At 36.2% G+C, this 20859-nt stretch overlaps 1 long non-coding RNA gene across 1 annotated transcript; it reads right to left on the bottom strand.

The window, feature by feature from the left end:
* Window positions 1-1885: 1885 nt before the first annotated feature.
* Window positions 1886-12972, bottom strand: LOC126825110 (uncharacterized). The gene is made up of 7 exons (XR_007681796.2): window positions 12773-12972; window positions 11436-11669; window positions 10650-10853; window positions 9017-9274; window positions 6414-8601; window positions 5118-5348; window positions 1886-2161 (listed from the first exon to the last, which is right to left on the bottom strand). It is a non-coding gene; the product is annotated as an uncharacterized LOC126825110 (long non-coding RNA).
* Between the last annotated feature and the right edge of the window lie 7887 nt (window positions 12973-20859).

Consider the following 20859-nt stretch of genomic DNA (forward strand, 5'->3'; position numbering starts at 1 on the left):
CACGATTTTGGGCAATCTGACCCACTCCTCTTGTAGTGCCACGGCCAATTCTTGCAGTGTTGTCGGTTGACGTTGACGTCGACGAACACGTCTCCCGATCAAATTTAACGTAACACACTAAAGCAAAGATTGCGCTAAACAGTAAATCTTATGCAAGAACCGATAGGAAAGCAAACATGGATAGGATAAACCAGCAAGCGGCAGTTTTCAGCAACCCTTCCTTGAAGTGTCAAATTTGACAATGAACTCCTCCCACGTGTATGGCGCTATTGCGTGTCGCACATGCAGCTCAGTGGTTCTGTTGGGGCGATAAGTTCTTCATCTGTGAAGATACTCTCAAAGCATGTCAAGTGCCCATGACTATTTATCATATCACAACCTGCATAGGTAGTTGCATTTCAATATCCCCTACTTTTTTTGAAGAGTATATAATGCAACAGATAACTGCCCCACTTTTAGCACTGTTGGTACCGAGAGGTAGAACATTACTGCTCCATTCGATTTTATTTTACACGAAACTAACAATCCAGTAGACGTGGTACAAGGGTTAATCAGCGAACTGGATGTATGAGATGTGTTATTGACGTTTGGGAAAGTAGGACGAGGGGAAATGTGTAGGGAGTGCTGTAAAGGGATAGTTAGATGTATTATGAATGGTTAGAGTGGCTGTGGTGTTACGGTGAAATACTATGCCGCCACCGTAACACCACAGCTTTATGATTTGTTAGACAGGAGTGATGTAATGGGTGTCAACAACTGTGTATGCTGGTACCGTCGCAACGTAGCCGTGAAATATATATTGAGGGGGGGGGGGGGAAGGGCGGAAACGGAAAAATATACAATGTTGACAGTATGTGCCAGGCATGAGGCTGCGCAGACCGAGCGGCAGCTCGATAGCGAGTGTGTGGGAGGGTCACCCTCATAAAAAATTTTTTTTTTAAATTTCAGTTTTCTGTAAGCAGTGAAAACACTATTTTGGCATTGTTTGCGGGGTTAAACCTAAAAATCACATTAATACACCTATTGCACGATATTGTGAAACTAGCTGACGAAGACAGCTCGGGCGGCGATTGTTCGACTCGGGGCTGCTCTGTCAGTATCTAACAAACGCATTTAGTTCGCGTACAACTTTTAAAAACCGAATGTCAGTATGGTATTTCTCACATAATTGGTTATCGCAAAAACAGAGTAAACTGAAAGCGAGTAATCTCGACTAGTCTATAGCCTACTTACAGTACTACACTGGTCACTAGGCTTCCTATATTATTGTTTGTGGACGGTTTACTACTCAGTGATAAGCCTGCGCCGCAAAAAGAGGTCTCGCCTTTTATTATTAGTATAATGACTTCCTCATGTGCGGCAGGTTAGTTTGCTTCTAAAAACACTGTTTTCCGTTCCAAAAAATACAAAAGTAATTTTCTACCAGATGACCATGGTTCTTTTCACCGAGACTAGATAATTTCTCTCGGTGTTAGGATATAGCTATGGATAAGTTCATACAAGGTCAATAAATCCGCGGTCACTTCGGGTCACACTGTTGAGAAAATAAACCGATGGGTTTGTTTAGTAGCAAATCGAGCGTGAATCAACTGAGTTTGTACTGAAAAATTTTTGAGTGATATGTATGAACTGTCTTAACACATTCGGTTTATAATTAGCGATACACAGCTACAGTGGCAAGTGTTGTACTTCACAGACTGTTTACCTCCGAACTACCTCCGCACGAAATCCCCGATTTGGGTACTTGTTAAAAGAAAAAGAAATAGTACCTGTGCGCATGCCAGTAAAAAAAAAACTAAGAGTTCGCGCATAAAAATGCCCGAACGTACCAGGCGCCAGGTCATCCAGATTACAGTGACTAGACAACAAAATTAACGAAAGAAAATATATTACATCAAATATTTATTCATAAAAATTGATATAACATGTTTTGTAAACGTCTTTCTTTCCTTGATTTCGTTTCAAAAACACATTTAAGGTTCGTAGCACGTGGACGTACTAGCGAACGTGCATGTCCAATTTATGAAATCATAATGCATCCCCATTGGACAGGAATTCTTCTTCAAAACTCCATATGTACAAACGTAGAATTTGCTACAGTCTGACCAATCAGGAAACTGAAAATATTTCACGTGGTTTTTGCAGATGATTAGATCAGGACCTACAATCAAAAGTGTGAGTTTTTAAAAATATTTGAAGCAGCTTTTAAAATTTTTTTGTTTCAAGTAAATACTCAAGGATGCTGCTCATTGAATGTGACGTTTTTTAAAACCGCATATAGATGGTACATCTTCTAGGTCAAGTTCCTCAGAATTCCTGCAAGATTCATCATGACAGCCCCCACACGCGCTGACGCATTTCAGGCCATTCTTCCTGCAGCTGCATATCATGGTACCGCACTGATTTTTCAGCGACTTCCACTTACATCTCACAGAGTTTAAAACGCTTTCAGGGGCTGCAGGAAGGTCTGTCATGATGGGTTCGTAGCCTTCTGGTGTCTTTTTCCTATGGAAGGATATTGCTGCCAATATTAAATGCTCTGCGACAATGTCGTTTCCATTGATTATATGTAAAAAGTACAATGTACAAAGTCCTAATACCGATATTGATAAAGTCAAAATACCTCTAAGGCAAGAGTTAAATGTAAAACGTCAAATGTTAAGTGTTAAATGACAAATGTTTTGTGGGAAAAGGCTTTTTTTGACGTGTCTACATTTTGCATTTCTCTCATAACATTTTACATTTGCGCTCTGCCACATCCCATTTGTCCTTCACGCTTTCTACATAGCAACTTTCGCACAGCATCAACTTGCATACGCAAATGTAGGATATCACGTGACTTATTAACATATATGGAAACCCGGCACAAGCACACTATAAGGATATTCACCGCACGACAAAAGAAATCAAGCTGGCACACATTTGTCCTTCACGCTTTCTACATAGCAACTTTCGCACAGCATCAACTTGCATACGCAAATGTAGGATATCACGTGACTTATTAACATATATGGAAACCCGGCACAAGCACACTATAAGGATATTCACCGCACGACAAAAGAAATCAAGCTGGCACACCATAAACTATCTAGACGACCGTGCGTAATTTTGAATGTGCCAGGAAATAATTGATAGATTCAAGCAGCCAAAGAAACATACTTTCCAGTAATTTATAACTCAATAATTGGAATTTCGTATTAATACCTGTATTTTTATATTTTAAACATCCCCATTCTTTCCGGTCTCTCTATAAACAGGGTTGAGTAGCCTTCTTTGATCCATTAAAAAAACAACAATATATAAGCATTTTGCCCAACAAATAAATAATATATTTAAAGAGAGGAATGATTATACATCTTTTAGTATGGACATAGAGAATTTTTGATTAAGCCCTGTATCTTTTTTTAAGTTTAGTTTAGTGCCCCCCCCCCTTCCTTTACTTCAACTTTAATCTTATTTTGTAAAGTTAAGCAAATATGAATGTGCCAGAAAATTATTTGCATATTTGTAAAGAGCAATCAGTGATACTTAACATGGTATCTGGAATTTCGTATTTAGACCAGTATTTTTACTTGAATACGCCTTTAATAGTGTGATATTTATTGGATTTAAATTATGAAAATACGATTGTACCAGAAAACTATTTACATATTTACAAACAGAAATGAATGTGATTTTCACGAATATGTAACATGATACCTGAAATTTCGTATTTAGACATTGCACAGTCCCCCCTCCCCGTAATCATCATAAAGTGCCATCCAAAGTGTCAAGGTGAGTAAATTTGTATTGTGTGCTAGGCTGATTTCCTGTTATAGTGTCGTGAATATCCTTGTTCTGGCTTATAGTGTGCCAGGTTTCCGTATATGTTAATAAGTCAAGTGATATCCTACATTTGCATATGCAAGTTGATGCTGTGCGAAATAATATTATGCTATGTAGAATGTGTGAAGGACAAATGGGATGTGGCAGAGAGCAAATGTATAATGTAATGAGAGAAATGTAAAATGTAGACACGTCAAAAAAAGCATTTTCCCACAAAACATTTGTCATTTAACACTTAACATTTGACGTTTTACATTTAACTCTTACCTTAGAGGTATTTTGACTTTATCATTACCGGTATTAGGACTTTGTACATTGTACTTTTTACATATAATCAATAGAAAAGCCATTGTAGGAGAGCATTTAATATTGGCAGCGATACCCTTCGCACTGTTACGGATTCAGAAAAAAACACTATAAATGGTATATTAACAAGCGATAAAAAGGCCCAAAAGCTTAGTAAACTCATTGTGACATCATCCATCTGCAGGTCGTCGTTTGGTTAAAATTAAATGAAAGCAAGCTGAATGCGAGCGAGTGGGGCTGGAAAAAGACACCAGAAGGCTACGAACCCATCATGACAGACCTTCCTGCAGCCCCTGAAAGCGTTTTAAACTTTGTGAGATGTAAGTGCAAGTCGCTGAAAAATCAGTGCGGTACCATGATATGCAGCTGCAGGAAGAATGGCCTGAAATGCGTCAGCGCGTGTGGGGGCTGTCATGGTGAATCTTGCAGGAATTCTGAGGAAGTTGACCTAGAAGATGACGATCAATGATCATTCTATGAAATCTGACTATATTATCATTTACCTATAAAATCAATGTTTGTTTATATCAGTGTGTTTTATTTGTAAATATTAATTCATTTATTGTGAATAATGATAAACTTCAAGAATGAGGTAAATTTTCAAAATTTTCAAATTTTTGGCGCCATTTTGACTTATGACGTCGTCATTTTTGAATTCCTTGGTATCGATTTCCTATAGGCTCCTAGTACATTATTAACCCCAAATATGAATATTAAGCGAGTTATCATAGCCATTAACGGATTTTAGGGCGATTTCGGGGGTCCAAACAAAAAAGCCCCCTAAAAATTTTCCCCAAAGCCGTTCAACGGGGAAAATTTTTCTGGAAGGCTACTCACCCTACTTGTTCATATGAAATAATAATCGCTTGGGTAGGAATTTTTTCCCACTAAATATGTACCTCGACCAGGCTATATCCCATGTTATTAAACAAATCCAGTCAAAAGCATTGACGCTCGCTTAATTTATTCGCACATTTTATACTTACAGTTATTAGATTGCTTTTGTATTTTGCAGTCCGCTTTATAAGGCCAATCACACACGTTGTGTTTGATGTTAAAATGAAGACCTTCTGGACACATACCAATATATAGATGAGATGGAGAACACGCTATATATCTATCACATAACTCAGGATGGCGGAATAGACCAATTTTACCTCCACAATATGTCGCCCAATCAGTGACAAGATGTGATGACACGTCACTGATGAACAATACTGAAATATAAATAATGGAACATGTCCCAGAACAATGTTGGTATCCAACGATTTGTCAATATCTTAAGATCTAATACAAGTTTAAGCACATGATCTTGTATGACATGCTTTGAAGATGGGGCCATTTAGACTATAAGTATATCACAACGAGCTTAACTGCCTTTTAAAGATACATTAAGTAAGACTTAGATAAAGAACGGACAGTTCTTGCTATAATAGTTCGAAAATCGATAATGTAAAAGTATATATTGAAAATTTCATTAAAAATTGCCAATCGGTGGTCAAACCTGACTGCGCGCACGCTTAGTCAAAATTTGAGGACAATAGTCATGTGTTTGCTACCTTATGTATATTAACCACAACAGTATATCGATATAGGTCCATGTAAATGATGCAACTATTATTACTTTCATAAGTTGTCATAGATTCACAGTACATTGTACGTTCTTGCAAAATTATTAATAAATAACATGCATTACAGTACTCAATTTTCTCTAACCATCGAAATTCTCCAAAACATTCCGAGCAAACTTATCACTGTTTGTAGCTTTGAAAAGATGTGTGCTTTGAGTGTAACCACCATACTGGTATATTCGAGACTTAGCCCCGCTTCTCCATTTTCAAATTAAATAATTAAATGGCCAAACTGTTCTAATCTAATTAAAATCTCGAACATCCAATGCCATCGAGAGTGGATTAAGGTCTTTCCATCTTAATAAATGTCTAATTAACAATTTATATAACATTTAAGGCCTAAAGAAAGACCTGTAATAGGCAAATAGAGCTCTTGAATAATGTATCTTTAAAACAATCTCCATTATTTCCATTTTCAGAAATCAAATTTGTATGTTAAAATCCGAATTCAGATACATTCATTTATGAATCTGCCTGGAGGTGTGGATTTTTCAATTCAAAAAGGTAACATTCACAAGTATACAATTGGATTCTTGGAAATCAATTTAATTTTACTCAATAATCAATGTTCTACTTTACAGTTGGATTAACAACTTGTTTGGGCGGAGTAAAGGATAAAGGAAAGTGACATTATAATACACAGATACCTACCAACAATAGACATTTTAAACCAGAATATCGCCATCTTTATTCCAGTGTTGATTTTAATCCTTATTATATCCCCAGCAATTAAGGCTACGTGAAAGCCACATAAATTATTCTATACCTCCAGGTACATTTTCGATAACTAAACAAAATAATCACTGTGCGTCTCTGATAAACCGATAAAAAAGACAAAATAAAGAATGAGAAAAAAAGGGTAGAAAAAAGGGAGGCAACTAGCACCTTATATCAGATAGAAATACAAGCTATGCACTCACACACTCTTACAGCAACAATAGGCTGTTGGTGACATGTATACTATAATATTTAGTCGCACGTGAGTGGTCAATGGCGAAATAGAAGACTCGGGGAGTCACAATTTGTTGCTTGTCTTTTGATGTGCCTCGACTAACTGGAGAAATAAAGCCGGTGTCAATATCTAATCTTTGTCTAATGATAATCCTTTCATTTAACACCTTGAAAGAGGAATAAAATGTGTCTTATGTAATGTAATGGCGATGGTGTGGTGTCTGAGATTCAGTCATGATGACATTATAAACTTTACCTGTATAAAATGGCCACCATTCAATTCAAGTAAACAACATCTGCGCTATAAAGCTTAGATTAAACCTTTCAACTAAATATACGGTCTCCGCAGATCCCCACAGAGTATACAAATATCATATTTTGCATTCGCTTGAGAACATTTTTCCAGGGCAGTGCAATCGAATTAGCTGGCCAGACTATTCCTTGTATATTACACCGTACAGCAATGGAACGTGTATATAGTCCGGTCTGTGATCTTGACTTGCTGTTTTCCTTTACCCCGATGCAGTCCCAAACCAGAAGTAAATTAAAATCTCTTAAACAACACACATTTTGAAACTAACATACGGTTATTGTTCTATGTACCACGTGTACAATGGACACTGGTGTGAAGTGTATGTTACAGATCAGAATATTAGTGGTTAACTAACATGTTTCGAACTAAAATTTTAAGATGTAACGTGATAAATTCACAGCAATGTTTTAATAATATCTTATATATTCGAGAAGGATTGGACAATGGGAAAAGTCAATGCAAGTTTTTAACTAAAGGTAGAACATAGGCATAACGTATGTACATTGAAATACTCGCTATCTAATGTGCTATTCCTCGATATTGTAGCTATTATCATGAAACAGAAGCTGGCATTAGCTGATACCAACACCCCAAATATCACCACACGAACGTGGTATTTGTAGCCGTTTTTATCGTTATTCTGCCCTTTAGGGCCTGGTTAATCAAAGAAACTTTAGTAACTCTATGACGCGCGTAAATATAACCCCTTTAGAACCTTCCTGGTGTAGTTAATGTCCATTTTACACTAATTTAATCCTTAAAACTAAATTTACTGGCTTATTTGCTAATTTATAATACCATTAGGTTATCAAACCTAAGACTATATTGTTCCACATTGCATTGGGTCCAATGTATTGGGGCCATTACATTCAAATGGGCGATTTGTGGTAAGTAAATGCCATAATGTTGTAATAGCTTAAGACCATTACCTTCATGGATTTGAGTGATCTATCGGGATTGCAAAAAAAAATTTGGGTTAAGCAGGCGTTCTGGATATGAACTGGTTTGGTCATAGTTTTGGTACCCACCATTAGTCACGAAAGACTCCCTCCCCTCCGAACTAATTCTTAGAAAGATGGCCACGCGGTTTCCATATTAGTACATTTTGTTTGAATCCCGGGTAAAGTCTTTGCAGCGACTGTCAAATCAAGTCAGTGGTGCCTCAACTATGTGCGTTCCCATCATTTCAAAGAAATATGCACGCTTAGGGACATCAGCATCAGACATGTCTGGTGTTTCAGAAGATTCTAGGCTATAGATTATAATATACATATATAGGTACTTTGTTGTACTTTATAAAATAGATTTGTATGTAAGATATGTAAACACGGGTGTTGAACAATACGGTTTAACTATTAGAAAACAAAACCTAAAGTCCGTAACGTAGCACGTATATCGAATTTAATAATAGCCAGGAATCCAACTGTACAGATAGTTGGTCAGTAATAGGCTGAAACCTGATAAATTGTTTTTTTTTTTGTTTTTTTTTTTATTTATCTTGAAGAAAAACAGCAGAAGTCTCGGATTTTGTTCTTTTCATTATCTACTGGATTCATGTTGGATACACTTTTCAGGCTGAAAACAGACAAGATTAAGTTAATCGTATTTTGTATGCCATGGTGTCACCGAGATCAGTTACAAAATCACTCGGAGAAAGTACCCAATTCACCTCTCACTAAAACAGATTTAGAACAGCAAAATATAATATAGAGTGTATTCTTTCAAAATTTTACACAGATAAAGTCAATGTTGGCATATAACCAAAATATGTGGTATATTTAACTGTATTTACACAGAAAGCCAAAATTTAAGCTAAAATTAGTAAATAAACTCACTTCCGTTTAATCTTTCGAAGCACAAATTTAATTTAAGAGAGCTTACCCCAGTATCCTATTCAACACCACATTTTGGCCACATTTGTTTCTTTAAACAAAGCAGGAGCAAACTACTTGCTAAAGCTTCAATTTTAGACGGGCATGATCAGCCTTACCTGATAATAGTTTGCTACATCCTCTTTGTTCAGGATACCTATGACAGCACTCTTTAGTTACTGCATACTGATATTTCTGCCATCTGTATTTAACACAGACATATACAATACAATCTCTAATCATCTGCTCTTTCTCAGATTTACATTCATATATTGGTTCTCTTGCAGCAGCAATAATTGCTGGTGCCTTAGTCGCTGTTGTTGTTGTAGTTGTTGTAGTTGTTAGGGGGATTGTAGTAGTACTAGTATCAAAAACACCTACAAATAAAGCGCATACATACAAGTTTATTGCTTGAAATAGTCATGTTAGGACAGCATCCTGTTAAATATCTTTGAGCCTACTATGTAGTACCATGGATTTTTCTGTCAGACGTGGAGAGCGGGGGACGTGCTAAAAGCGGTCGCCACCTCCGGCGTATGACCCATGCATCTTTTCTTACTACATATTAGTAGCCTTGTGATCGTCTAGTATTTTCACTTGTCGTTTTTGCTTCCCCTTCACGTTGCGTATTTACTTCTTACTGTTTGTCTTACCAGGAATAACAATGCACCAGTTTGTTTTTACATTATAAATCGCTACATCTTTTCCCTTCTGGAATTAAGCTGGTGTCAGTGTCAGACGAAGTCTCACAAATATGATAGTTTTGTAGCTTTGGGTTTTAGACCTTCAATTATCTAATTGGTCAAACATGATGTAAATAATTATAGAGATTGCTTTATAAAGCCAAATGATGCAATCGTAACTTTCCGATAACGTGTTAAACATCAAATTCGCATTTCCACGGAACCAGCTAATGTTTATCAAATTATAACTCTTTTTTATATAACAATCTGTCATTCCTTCACTAATTTGACTTAAGTACATATTAAACAATATGTTTGAATCCCACAACTTTCCAAAGACATTAATTAATAGAATATAATGCCATCATTTTTCTCTATTCCTTGTCTATAAATTTGAAAACAATGTCGCAACGACAACATTTCTACAACTATAGTACAATTATTTGTGTAAAACGGCGAAGGTAATTTTACGAGGATCGTTCCGCTTAGGCCTACTGTTCCAATTCCAAAGAGATCGTTTACGTACACAGGGTTGTCACCCCTTGCATACTTTAACTGCTTTATTCAGTGCCTTTGCTTAGTTATTTGTCTTTATAATTAAAGAAATTTTAAAATACATTTTTTATACTTTTAACACTTTATCTAAATAACTATTTTATTAAATCAATTTATATGTAAAGATGTTATGTTTATTTCACCTTCAACGCACCTTTTTATCGAAAAAACATATACATGTATTATATCTTGGAAAAATCATAATTCTACCCTCTCTATTTGCTGAAATATGAACTGGAATTTACACAGGTGTATGGAAGCGAAGGTAAGTGATTTCCTGTCGACCCCGGGCATATGCCCCCCCCCCTTCATGTGAGAGCCCTGTACGTACATTGCCGATATGTACACTAAACAATGTCCTTTCCTAACCACACAAGTTTAAGTATATCTTATAGGGCACTCAAAACATTACATAAAGGCTCCAAAACATTAAATTGGGCCTGCTGGTATTTATCAATATCAGTCTACAAATTATTTTAATGCGATGCACATATTAATAGTATTTTAGACTTACCAGGAAATAATGTGAAGCATTTAGGATGTAGCTGTTGCTGACAACATGGTATTGTTGCAGTGAATTCAAATCTTTGCCACATTCCTCCAGAACAGGTATATATGTAACAATTCTCTATTTTGCCATCACCGGAAGAACACTGTGAAGTGGTTGTAGGTGGTGGTGGTGGTGATGTTGGGGGAGGGGTTGTCGATCCAAATAATTCTATAAAAAGAGTAAAAATTGCTGGTGAGCCACAACACACACACAAATATACAAAAGGAAAACAAAATATCAAATAAACCCACGGACACCCTTATTTTGTAACATTAAGTGCTCGGTCAAGCGCCCAAGAGTGGCAATACAAATTGGCCCCTTACCATAGAACTGCCCTAATAAAAACTATTTACAGCTAGATTCAACCATAGCGGTTATGTAAATTGGTTCCATTTCAGATGTCAATAAGGGTTTCGTTTTATTTTTGATGCAACGTTTCAACCACAACTAACAAATGTTCTTTGAATCCAGTTTTCAGATCAAGTGAAAATGAAAGTTTGTTTAGCGGTTACAGCGATTTATCGTTTGATTGGTCGATATAACAGCACATGTCGACGATAGAAACTTTGTTAGTGTAAACTAAAAATCAGAAATAAGATAAAAAAAACAAAATATTACTGTAATTGAGAGAAGTAAGACCCATCTAAAAAGAGCCAGAACTAGAGATAGTATTTCTCTACATAATGAATCAGTTAAAACCGTAGCTAATTATAAAATCAGAGGTATTTTATAATATAAATAAATACTCACCGGGGAAAATCATTATACAACGAGGAAAATCTGGTTTTGTATTACAACATTCTACAGTGGCTATAAATTCGAATTGTTCCCACCTTCCTTCATAACAGAAATATGCGAAACAATTCTCCGATTTACTCTCACCAGAAATACATTCTGAAGTAGTTGTGGGAGGACCTGGGGTTGTTGGCGGAACAGGTGTTGTTGGTGGACTTGGTGTTGTTGGAGGAAGTGTGAGTGATGCACCTTTAATAAAAGTACATACAAATCTATAGAAAGCCAAGATCATTGACAGATAAGACAGTGTCATAAATTTTTTTTTTTTCTTATTCATCACCATTATATTACAAATATATTTATATGCTATATCAAGTGAGAAAGCAAATAGGGGAGGGGGATGAGTTGGGGTGGGGCTGGGGATTACAACGTCTGGTTCCTCAACGAACTCCTCTGACCAGCAACAACGTTTGACAAGGGCAAGCGATCACACCTACCTGACACACATGTTGCGTTTTGCATCAAAACTATTCAATTTTGTTTCCAAACGATCGAATGGGTTCCAACTTAGTGCTTAGTTCCTTTCTTTTCGAAATTGTATAATCTGGCTACTGACATAGCTGTCTTTGGCCTTTGTTCAGCTGAATGTGAAAGCAGTATCCCAGTTCTCAAACGAGTTCACAGACCAACGCACATCAGGATGCTACAACCACGAAAGGACAAGTGAACATTATGCTGTTGGTATTTGGATATGAAATTTCCGTGCACCCCTGTCTGCTGCTAATTTAAGTGACAGATCTTGTTGTTATGTGATAGAATTTTGCATATATAATTTTGCAGTAATTTTCTATTCAAAGTACTATACAAGGATGCAGGAAATGACGTTTGCGGCGGTCTAATTTTCAAAATGGTGTTGCCCCGGTGCCCGAGACTCAACGGAACAATAAGCGTGTTGCTCTTCGGGCTTGCCTTCTCATTCCAATTCTTGATTCTGGCTTGGGGCCTGGGGGGTTTATAGATAGATCAAAGGACGATATATTGGTTTGATTGATAATTCTGCGTTTTAATACCTGTTTAAAGTACATAAGTAAGAAGACGACCCAATGACAAGACTTGCATAATATTAAGTAAAATTAAGTCGGTAAAATTTAAAATGCGGAATATATGATTAGGAAGCGTGATCTCACCAAAGCAACAATTTAATTTGAACCTATATAATATCCCCGCCTATGTGTAAATATATTTCAATTTGATATAATCAACCATAATACATACATTTTAACATACATGTGAACTACATTTTAAGATATTTCTTTTAGAGAGAAAACATTAAAGAAATTCACAAAACATACCGGTGAGAGTACTTATTACAGAGACAGCTAGTAATAAAACAATTACTTCCATAATGAGTGTGTGGCGGTTCTCTTTAGAAAAATCCACAGGATGAACCGCAGGTAAAAGAATTTATACGTACAGCAAGTTAAATCTGGAAAGGCTTAAACGTGAGAAACGTCATATGTTGGCTAAGGTCATACGGCACAATATTATCAGCTGTTACTATGATCTTATGGGACATTGTACTGGCTGACAATTTATGGATTAAAAATCGATGGCAGTGGGTCTTTAATCGCATTTGAAAGTTGAGATTAAATCTTAAAATTTAACATAAAAACATAGCCACGTAAAGCGTGTAAATGCGCCAACACAGCATCTATATGTCTCGAAAGCAGGTTATCTTCTGAAAGAGGCTACAGTTTTTACTGGGAAGCATGGGTACAATGAGTGGATGACCTCTATCGCATTTACCAGTTCCCCGTCCATCCCTTGCAAAATGCGGACGTATCTCGCATGACAACCGCTTATTGGTTTCGCGGTCTCAAGGCTGAAACACCATCTCGTGTGACCGATCTCCGTATGCACATAAGTGGCGCACAATATCTATTACTCGTGATAAAATTATCCGTGTGGCAGTTGCATAAGGGAGTCGTAATTTATTGAAATGAATCACAAGTCTGATTTATTTTTCAATTAAAAAATTAACCAATTACTTAAAACGTTCCAGACTGACATCGATCCATTAGCGAAATTATGCATTCAGTGAGTCCGATACAGTATAGAACTTGATTATGAAATCTATATATTGATATACGTGTCATTTTCAATAATTTAGGTTTAATTAATTATATAATTATCAATTACTGAAAACATTCCAGGAGCCAGTTGCGAAATGGACTTTAAGGGTCCTATTCTATTTAAAAAAACATTATTACAGACGCATATTTTAACATATTTGTGCCATTTTAAACAAATGGTGGTGGGGGGTAATTAATTATTTAATTGTTAATTTGCTAATTGATAAAAAAACCTCTCCAAGCTAAGATGAATCCAGTAGCGAAAAATAAATTCATATCAAATTGTCAAGAGAAAGAAACTTATCTCAAAAAATTTGAGTCCCTTGCTTTAGTCGGCGTACTAAATTGTTGATGGACGGACGGGAGACGGACAGTTTGGTTACATAATACGCCCACACTGAAATGTAGGCAACGAAAATGTAGTTTGAGATCTTTTTGATTTAATTAGTTAATTATATTTTTACGAATTTGGAAAGAAATCAACGCGAAAATGGATTTCGTGAATTTGGACTCCTTTTGACAGTCTTCATGTACAATACCTTTAATCAGGCATTTCAAGTACAGTTAACTTGCGGAACTTGAATATGTCAGAAAAAAGACACTGTTTTAAGACGGGAGAAAACATCCTGTTTGTGAATGATACCCAGCAAGTAACAATTTTTAAATTAACATAACCTACCTTTTTCATATAATATATATTAAGATGCTCTGTATATATTAATTTTCTAAGCCTTTTCTATCGAAATAAGCGTCATTTTATTGATCTCTTACAATCTGTTTCACATTCCATTTGCTATTCACGCACAAAATACATGTTCAATATTATTTTTATCCCGTCACCTCAGTTTTTTCAAAAATTGTGTCACATGTCACACCAATAAATAAATCAACAACTGGTAGTTTTGTGCTCCAAGAGAAAAGATCGCCGAAATCTGGTGGGTCAACGCGGAAAAAAGAGAAAGGGTCAGTGCCTGTAACAAAAGGTAGACTTTTATCTCAGATAACAAACTGATATAAATTCATTGTACATGTTCAATATTATTTTTATCCCGTCACCTCAGTTTTTTCAAAAATTGTGTCACATGTCACACCAATAAATAAATCAACAACTGGTAGTTTTGTGCTCCAAGAGAAAAGATCGCCGAAAGCTGGTGGGTCAACGCGGAAAAAAGAGAAAGGGTCAGTGCCTGTAACAAAAGGTAGACTTTTATCTCAGATAACAAACCGATATAATTTCATTGTAACCAGATCCTTACTTTGTTTAAGCATCGACATAACCACGGTTTTCCAAAGGAAGAAGAATCTTCGAGCTTTCAGTACCGATTAATATAGTCCTGGGGCCTGTTTCACGAAATGTTAACTAAGATAAAAATCCAAATTTTAGTAATTTGATTGGATAATATTAGATTGATTTTAGTGCTTAGCCAATCAAAATTGAAGTATCTACTAAAATTTGGATTTTATCTTTAGTTAAGATTTCGAAAAACAGGGCCCAGATCTCTATAATTTAAGATCGGACCACTCCTAGGTTATCAATATACGAAGACGAAAAACCGAACATTTTACAAGGCACCCGTTATATCTGAACGGATAATATACAGAGTGTCGCATTTCTACACCAAATGCGTATTCAAAGTTTCTCATGTGAAAGTGAAATTCAGAATACTAAACATCAAGCTTACCAATATTACATATTTACACCAGTTTTATCCGCGTTTATTAGTTTATACAGAAATAACGCCCCGTTAAATGAGATGAAAGGTAATAGAAGGATTAGGGAGGAACTTATGCGAGAAATCTATAAGCAACAATCTTGAAGCGAAATATTTTTAATCTTTAAGATCGATAGTATAATCTTTTTAGTAATAGATTATATTTGAAACTAGATTTAACTGCAACAGCTGCAAATGACGTATCACAGTACAACGATTTGAGGCAACTGGCAAATGAAGACTAACTTAACCGAAACATTTCAAAACAGAATACCAACGCAAGACACGGTTGCCCATGGCGAACCTAATAATATAGGCGTACTTCTATTATTTGTCAATCTTGAGTGATTAATCCTGTGATATAATTTGATGAATGAAGAAAACGAAATGAAAGGAAATCTATAGTTTAATAAGCATTATGGAAGATTTAGATAAAGATAAGGGTTGGACATTATTGCTATAATAGTTCCAAAATATTGAAAATTTCATTCAAAATACTTTATCTGGGCGAAGTTATGATTATTTGTAGAAGAGATCAAACAGATAGTTTAATATCGTAGCTACAGTACTTGACAACTGAGGCTAGGTCTCGGTTATCCTTGCGGATTTCGACCATCCTAAATGTTTATTCTGCTCTTGACTAAGTTGGATTCCTACATAGTTAAATTTTTGCCCCCCTGCTTCGATTACGTTACACGTATTAAAGGGCGGATGACTCTATTTGTTTTTTTGAACCATAATTGGGTCTAAAAGCACATTTTAATGTACTATGTGTGCATATAAATTGATTTATAAAAGTATTCAACATTTTAAAAAAATATTGTAATTTCTAATCCGTTATTTTTGGGGAAATACGCGAACAGTCCAGACTGAACTACAATCGTTTACGCTTTATTAGCCCATTCTTCACGGGGTTTTTTTTTCAAAAAAAATTATTATCTTATCATTACTATTTACTGCCGCATTGTAATTTAGGATATGTTTTTCTTTGTTCATTGGTTTTGCGCCCGAAAGGATATGGTACACAACTCGTGTACCATATGTTAAAACGTTTGTTGTCTTAAATATTGGAAATTAGGATCCCACATTTTCACAGCAACATAACAACATCAATATGGATTGAAATGGACCAATATTGAATTCTAATTTGTGTTTTTATTTTTGAATATTTTGGAAGATATTGAGTTAGAGACTTAGCTTCCTTAATGATGTTTCGTAAAATAAAAGAGAAAAATTCAAATCATTAAAACCATTTTCTAAAAATATGTACAAGTATAGGTACAACAGTTATACGTCTGTACTTTTTATAAACAATTTTAATGCCACCGATATTTACATTAAATTATTAAATGGCGATTATATTTTAATCCATTCAAAATCAGGGCCATCGATTCGATTGTTATGTTAGTAAATGTCTGATAAATAAATAACATTTGACGTAAAAACCAAATCCTGTAATAGGCAGATTTACTGCAATAGACAGATTTAGCTCTTTAATGAAAGAATAAAATCATGAAGGAAGACAAAGTCTTGTTTCTTCTCGTGTCTAAAATAAGGTTGTTTTAACTTTTTAAAAGAGAGAGAGAGAGAAATGGGGTTTAACGTCCACTCGACACAACTAGGTCATTTCGGGACCAACATATGGTTTAATTTTATTTCAATAATTCGCTTGCGCATAGGGGTCTTTAGCAGTGGGAGGAAACCGGAGGACCCGGAGAAAACCCACGAGGTTGGACAGGCGACCCTACTCCTTGTCACGTACAACCGGGGATTCGAAACCACGCCAGTCGACTCAATGACAGACTTTATGATACAGCGCGCGCACGCTAACCATTCAGCCATCCAACCCCCCTTTAAAAGAAATCAACCACATTTTTACGGGAAATTATTCATTGTAACAATGTTAAGTGTTTCTAAGCTAATTCGATTTCCCTACCCCATAACGATATTGAAAATGATGAAATTTAAAGATACATTATGGGATATTAGATAAAGAGCTGGCAGTTCTCACTATACTAGTTAAAAACTAGATAATGTAAAGGGAATTTGCTGAAATTTCAGTCAAAGTGATCCACTCTGATCCGAGAATTTAGCGATTGAATTTTCGACCTAGCCTCGATCATCTTTACTAAAGTCGATACGATAAAAACATAGTCTCGATTATCCATTTCATGATTTAATCCCGAATGAAAGTTGAGCAGCAAATCGGATCCTAATCCAGTAAATATCACAGGCTGGCAATGAAATCGAGAGTTGATTATGGTCTGGATAAGTTAATCAATGTCTAATTAATAATTTAGATAACAGTTCAGGCCTAAAAAAAGACCTGCAATAGGCAGATTTAGCTCTTGCATAATGTTTGTTTAAAGCAAGATAACATAATCATTTATTGGACACTGCACAGTTATCTGTATTATATCTACATGAACACGAGTCATAAATTATCAATATGTCTATCATAAAATCATTTTTTAAAAAAGATGTGTGATAAAATAATCAGAGGTCACTGGAAGAATGCATTATTGAAAAGGATAGACAGGGCCGTTTTAATATTATTAAATTCATCAGAGTTTTAACATTTGCAATGACACTATACAATCATGTTGTATAATGCAAACCATGAGATTACTGTGTCAAATTTGCATATTTTAAGCATATTTTAAATTCATTAAACTAATTCTTTATATTTGAACTACTTGCAACTAAACAGAATTTTAATGTCCGTGACCTACAAAATATGTATTTGCGTTTGTGCACCATTTTTGAAGGCCTCTGATTTTATCTCACAAAAAGTGCTCCTAAAATATGTTCTGTCATTCTTTAAAATAAATGGTAAATTTAAGCAAAAAAAAAAAAATAAAATAAATAAACAATAGACGTGGTGGGGCAGCTTTTCAAAGCCGATGTTAAGCTTAGCTCTCAGGACTGCGTCATAGATTCTGCTTAACCCACTCGCGCCACCTACCTGAGTCAATGCATTGCGTGAGATCAAGGTAGGGGCAGTTGCGTGATGTAAAGGTGGCGCAGTAGTGGCGAAAAAATCGTGTCGGGTTTTTTCAAAATGTTCTATATTTAGCCAAAATCGTCGTTACCACCAAGAGTAACGCAACAGAAATATATAAAATTTATAGATATGTGAGGAACACATGTTGTGAGATGTGACGCAGGTTTGCGCAGCTTTTTGCTGCAACTGCCGGCGGTGATGCAGGGATGACGCGAGTTTGACCCTATGGTTGCGTCATCTGACTAAAATTTATGGTGGCTGATTGGTATCATGGAAAGCTTTGGGCAGAGATAACTGACGAACGGTTGTTGAGCACTGAATATCGATAGAGTGCATCCAATTTTCGTAAAATCAGGGACAATAATCCGGGAATAACGTTCCGACGTGTGTCGTAGATATTTGGGAAATAAACATATATTTTAAGCTACTCCAAATTGGATAACAATTGTGACCTGTAGAGTTCCCACGAACAAAGGTGAACAGACGTCATGATACGACAGAGACAACGGCACATGAGAATGCGGGCGAAAAAAAAGAGCATAAGAATGAATAAAGAAGTTGTTTTTATGTATCGGATTGTTATTTGTTAATATCTGTAATTGTTAAAAATGAATAAAGGAGTTCTTTTTTATGTGCCGGTATCATCTTGTGTAAATATTTGTAATTAATATTGTTCTAACAAGAAAAGAGCCCTGTTCCTAACAGGTGCGTAAAAGAACCTGTTATGTATATGTGAAAGAGAACCATGTGCGTAGTATGTACGTAAAACAACCCCTGCCAGTTCAAAATTAAAGAAGCATGGACGCTGTCAGGGCAAATAAATTCTCCTTCTTTGTATTTTACAAACTGTCATAGAGAAAAGATAATTTTATCCTAACGAAATACTGAAGTATTGAGTGTGTTGAAAAGATATGTTAAACCCAAATTTATAAATATATATGTTTATGTTTTGCGATTATATAGAATTTATTAGCTCCATAATATTGTTATTCATAATAAATTGCATTTTCATTGTTACCTTTTCTTTATTTTTTTTAAATTTATAATATAGCATATCAATGTTTCTACGCGGTTTAACGTCCTACTTTTCTGCAGCAATCGGAACATTGAAGAATGGCATGAACAGTGGCGTTTGTTCATCGAATTCCAGCTGTGGCGGGTTCTTTTATGTGCACGCGGGGGCTGGTGTTTTTTGACTATCTACACAGCATACACTGTTCTTGCCAGGCTCCCGTCCTGCACTACCGACAGGGACAACCCACGCTACAAAATTCCAGGGAACTTTCTTGACCAACACCAGAACCAGTGGACATAATCCTAATATTGCTATACCATTGTCACGACATTTTAACAGGACAGTACGCGAAATTACATTTTTAAAATGACGTGATGCCCAGTTCGGAGCAAAACAGTAGGACGTTAAACCCCATTTCTTTTCATTTCAGCCACCATACCATTTGGTGTCGATGTTCGTAAATTATTGTTCACCAAACAATCTTGCAGAAAAAAAAAATGAAATGAAATCGGGTTTAACGTCCTACTGTTCTGCTCCTGACTGGGCTAATGAAATCGGGCATACGCCATACAGTGTGCCACGAGGAAAATATTCTACGGACAGCGGCGCTACGGCCTACTCTTATAATTTTATATCGAATTCCAATTGCCAAGGGATCTTTTACGTGCACGCCAATGTACACGGGACATCGTTTTTTCGTCTCATCCGAACGACTAGACATCTGTCCCTGTCAGGTCTCCCGTCCTGCACCAATGACAAGGGGAAACCACGCCGGAAAATGCTAAGTACATTATCGGCCAACACAGGGAGCGAAATCACGACCTCAAGTCTAGCGAGCCAGCGTCTTACTCACTTAGTCCTGCAGAAAAAAAGACGGAGAAATGAAATCAGCTATAATAGATTAGTTGACTGATTTTTATTTTCAGGATTGATTGAATTGTTTATATTTTCGGCCAAAATGATCTTTGGTATGATTACTTTTTACTGTGTATAGTCCTCAAACTCTCTCCATGCGGGTGTTCGATCCCTGCATTGGCCGAGAAGTTCATCTGGATTTTCCGACGTGGTTTCCCCTTGTCAGTGGTGCAGAACGGAGGGCCTGACAAGGACAGCTGTCTAGTCCTTCGGATGAGACGAAAAACCGAGGTCCCGTGTATACATTGGAATGTACGTAAAAGATCCCTTGACAGTTGGAATTCGATATAAGAGTAGGCGATAGTGCAGCTGCCCGGGCAAAATTTCCCTCATGGCACACTGTATGGCGTATGCCCGTCTTCATTAGCCCAGTATAGGAGCAGAACAGTAGGACGTTAAACCCCATTTCATTTAATTTTCATTTCATTTTCTCTCCATGCGTGACTTGACTATGAATCTATACGAACAGTTCAATAGATGTGTACTTTAAAATTAGCATTCATCTCATGACCCCCTTTCTTTCATCCACTGACCTTGGTTATACTGGTTCATCAAGAGACTAGTCTATCAAATAAATACATGCTATTTTCCTCAAGATCTATTTATAGATCGGTAGTTGTTTTTGATCGGCCACTTGCCACCCACAGCGAACAAATGGATT

The sequence above is a fragment of the Patella vulgata genome, chromosome 6, assembly GCF_932274485.2.
Source record: "Patella vulgata chromosome 6, xgPatVulg1.2, whole genome shotgun sequence".
Lineage (NCBI taxonomy): Eukaryota > Metazoa > Mollusca > Gastropoda > Patellidae > Patella > Patella vulgata.